Raw genomic sequence first — 4,467 nt, 5'->3', positions numbered from 1 at the left:
GGCACCATGCTGCCGAATTTCCTTCCTTACCCTCATGCCCTCCCTCCGGTTCTTCCCCCATAGTGCAGTCTGAATACCTATTGGATGGGCCCTTGTTTGTTATTGTAGGGTCTCTCCAGAGAGCTGGACTGTGCACATGTAGGGTTTGTTGTTGTAGGGTCTCTTGGGAGAGCTGAGTTGTGCGCATGCAGGGTTTATTATTGTAGGGTCTCTCGGGAGAGCTGGGCTGCACACATGCAAGGTTTGTTGTTGTAGGGTCTCTCAGGAGAGCTGGGCTGTGCACATGTGGGGTTTGTTATTGTAGGGTCTCTCCAGAGAGCTGGCCTGCACACATGGGCTTGCTCTGGGGGGGTGACATGCATGTGTTTGTGTCTGGGCATACACGGCTGTGAGATTCCACGGTCTCTTACAGTGGCGCTCAGGTTCCCAGGAGTTACCTCAGAGCGGCCCCGGACCGGGATCCCAAGGGCCTCTCCAAGGCTCCCCGTGAGGGCTCAGCCCTTCCCTTCGCCTGGGAATTCCCACCCAAGCAGCAAGGCGGGGTTTGGCTGCAGTGGCTGGGGTTTAGGGATGAGCCCACCCCGGACCTGGTATTTTGGTATGCAGGTTTGTTATTGTAGGGTCTCCAGGAGAGCTGGCCTGTGCACATGCGGGGTTTGTTATTGTAGGGTCTCTCAGGAGCGCAGGGTTGTAGGGTGGTCTGTGGGGGCTGGTGCTGCCCACAGAGGTTAGCCATTCTAGCCCCCGCGCATGGTGTTACCAAGACAGCTGTGAGGCCGGCTGTGCGGGTTTGTTATTGTAGGGTCGCTTGCTGGAGCGAACAGGCTGTAGGCAACAGCAGGGCTCCTGCTGCTCCAGCAGGTCACCCCAGCCTGCCCCACTGATGACCTCCCCGCCGTGGGACTGCCACTGACCAGGGGACAGGCCATGGGGCCTCGTGCAGGAGCCCCCAGCCAGCCTGCGCTGCTGCTGTGTGTGGCTGGGCCGGCGGGGCGGGGGGCGGGCACTCACGGGCACACTCCCCGCTCCGGTTGCCGCAGTCCCCAAAGAGGCAGGGCGCGCACTCCCCACACTCCCGCAGCTGCCGCTCGTGCTCGGCCAGCGCCCCCTCCAAGGCCACCAGAGCGCTCTTCAGGGCGGCCTCCAGGACTAGCGTCCCCCGGCTGGAGAGTGCTGCAGAGAGAGAGAGGAGCCTGGTTAGCCCTAGCCCGCGGCCCTGACTGCCAGCCGCTTCGGCCTGGAGGGCGGCTCCAAGCCCCCTTGCCACCCCTTGGGGCTGCTCTCACTTACGCCACGCCTTGGCCGTGCCCCCTCCCTACCCCTGGCCGTGCCCCCCATCCCAGAGCACAGTTCCACCCCTCTTCTCCCCATTGGGCCTCTATGTGGATGCGACTGAGGCCCTGGAGTGCAGAGAACAGACCAAAGCGGGTGTGAGGTTATGAGTGTAATAAAACATTAAACTCACTGAACATTAAATCCCACCAAATGAGGGTAAATCCATCCTCATCATCGTATCCACTCATTATACTCCACACCTGAACATAGCCATTATATGAACAACATACCCCCATATCTCAATGTCTGTACTTTGACCCGTTAAACTTTTACCCCCAATTGGGGAGATTGCAGATTATGTATTCCTTACGCCACCCATTCCTAAACCAAATTTCGCCCTCCTTGATCATCTGTACCTTATTCCCTGATAACCAGAAACTTCTATGCTTAAACTCTGTACAGTTTTCTTTTTACTTCAACATCATCTTAATGATGCTGAAATTAATATATCTCATTGAACGGTGACAGGGCCAGAAAGAGTTAATTAACTCACAGACTGATTTGACGCATTGCCGGACTTTAAAGACTTGTTAGGAAGAGATGGAAATGAACAGAGCTTTGAAATGCAAGCCTGCATTGTTACAGATAGAAGGGTAGGTGTTTGCTCAGGGCTTGTGAGGTAAGCAAACAAGTCTTGTCTATTACTATGGCTTTGATTCAAAGATCAAAAAAGGAATATTAACATTTAGGAAAACACTTGAGTGAAATAGTGTTATTGTCAATATGTCTCTTTGAAGGTTGGGGTAACCTGCACGTGAACTACAGTATTTAATGGATAAATTACACTGTGATAATTGCCATGATGTTTAGGAGAAGGAAAGTTAAGCCTGTTGTTTTCTCAGGCCAAAAGGCTGCTGGAAATGTATAAAGACCCTGGGACATGATCCTTCTTCATCTCCGATCTGCTTTGGGTTTCAAGAGGGGGAAACCCTGAGCCATAAGGATTGAGATCCCCAGTCACTGACTGGAGTCACCCTGAATGTGGACATTGGACTATAACCTCTGGACTATTTCTAAAAGGACTTTGGGCAACTACAAGCTCATCTCTGCTCTGTATCTGGACCTCAAGAATTGAATTCAAGTCTGTCTGTGTATTGATCATAGAATCATAGAATATCAGGGCTGGAAGGGACCTCAGGAGATCATCTAGTCCAACCCCCTGCTCAAAGCAGGACCAATCCCCAGCTAAATCATCCCAGCCAGGGCTTTGTCAAGCCTGACCTTAAAAACCTCTAAGGAAGGAGATTCCACCTATTGATCTTTCAACCAACTCTCTCTCTTTTCTTTTTTAATACATTTTAGCTTAGTTAATAAGAATTGGCTCTGAGCGTGGATTTGGGGTAAGGTCTAAGTTAGAATTGGAGCTGGGTGTGTGGCTGATCCTTTGGGATTGCAAGAGCCTTTTCTTTTATATGATGAGACAAGATTTTCAGTAATCGTCATCGTATCTGACGTGGGTCTGGCTGGAGGCCGGAGGCTGGGCACTGGAAGGGAACTGCGTTGTCTGGACGTCTGAGTAACCCGGGAGGTGCTGCAGAAGCTGTTTTGGGCTGGCTTGGGAAATCGAAGTATTGGAATATCCACCAGCTTCTGAGGTTTGTCTGCCCCGTTCTGTTTGCAGTTCACCCTAATGGAATGACCTCAGCAGGCTCCCACGGGCAGCACCATCACAGGGGGACAATGTCAGGCCCTAGCAGCCAGGGAGATCAGGGGCTGAGCTGGGTCCTCCTGCCCACCTCGGCCTCTCCTGGGCAGGTGGTCTCCGCTGCAGTAGCTGGGCCCAGTCCAACCCTGCGCATGGGGATCCCACTGCCTGGGATTGGCTTGCCCCTGGCGTGGGGCCTGTCTCCCCCCGTTGGGGCTCAGGAGGTTGTGGCTGCTGTCCCCACTGGGTGGGATCCCATCCCATGCCTGGCGGCGAGAGTCAGCGGGCGACGGGAGCCCCCCCTCCGGCGCCATGGCATCACAGCTGGTGAGCCAAGCAGCAGTTGTGAAGCCATGTGCCTCCCAGGTGGCCAGGTGCTGGTAAGGAGGGTCTTTCCCCTGTTGTGCCTGACCCTCGCACAGAGCACGTGGCTGCCCCGGGGGGTCCTGAGGTGGGGCCCACCCTCTCACACCGGGGCAAGCTGGCACACAGAGGGCGAAGGGCCTTGCCCGCTGTCCCAGGTGAGTATGTGGCAAAGTGGAGAATAGGACCCCGGAGACCTGGCTTCCCCGTGTGCATTGTGTGCGTTGCTGGTCGGACAAACAGAGTCCTCCCCTGCAGCAGGGCACGGCGCCTGGGTTTCAGGCCAGCCACTTCCAGGCCTGTAGAGTCTGGGTGCCGAGTGCCAGGATCTGGGAGCTGGGGAGAGCTGAGCTTGGGACCCGGTTCAGCCTGTCTGGGCACCCCACCCCTCCAAACGGCAATGGGCTTGTCAGGGCTTCGTGCCACAACACGGGCGTGTGCTGGGCACCAGGCATGGCGCTTAGCAAACAGAGTCACTGCAGGGAAGGCACCCTGCCCCTCCAGCTGGGGTTGGAGATGTGTTTGCACTGTGGGAGGGGAGGGGGGGTTGCACTGCGGGGGTGTTTTAATGAGGGGTTGTATTGTGGGGTTTGTTTGCATGGGGGTGCCTTGGGGATTGCACTGAGGGGTGCATGTGTGTGTTTGCATGGGGGGGTATTTGCATGGGGAGAGAGGTTGTGTTTGAATTGTCTGTGTGTGGTTGCATTAGGGGGTTGTGTGGGTGGTGTTTACATTGCGGGCTTGCTCTGGGGGAGTGGCATGCGTGTGTTTGTGTCTGGGCATGCAGGGCTGTGAGATTTCATGGCCTCTTACAGTGGTGCTCAGGTTCCCAGGAGTTACCTCAGAGCGGCCCCAGGCCAGGATCCCAAGGTCCTTTCCAAGGCTCCCCGTGAGGGCTCAGCCCTTCCCTTCGCCTGGGAATTCCCACCCAAGCAGCAAGGCAGGGTTTGGTTGCAGTGGCTGGGGTTTAGGGATGAGCCCACCCCAGACCAGGTATTTTCTTCAATTTACTATGCAAAAGCCAGCAGGTGCATGCAGGGTGGGGACAGCTCCCTCACCGACACATCTCCCGCTCGGCCTTTCCTGTTCCCAGCAGTGCCCCCCATGGGCCTGACCAGCCCCTG

The sequence above is a fragment of the Eretmochelys imbricata genome, chromosome 9, assembly GCF_965152235.1.
Source record: "Eretmochelys imbricata isolate rEreImb1 chromosome 9, rEreImb1.hap1, whole genome shotgun sequence".
In the NCBI taxonomy this organism is placed as follows: domain Eukaryota; kingdom Metazoa; phylum Chordata; order Testudines; family Cheloniidae; genus Eretmochelys; species Eretmochelys imbricata.
The sequence above is the reverse complement of the archived record's forward strand: the minus strand, read 5'-3'. Positions refer to the sequence as shown.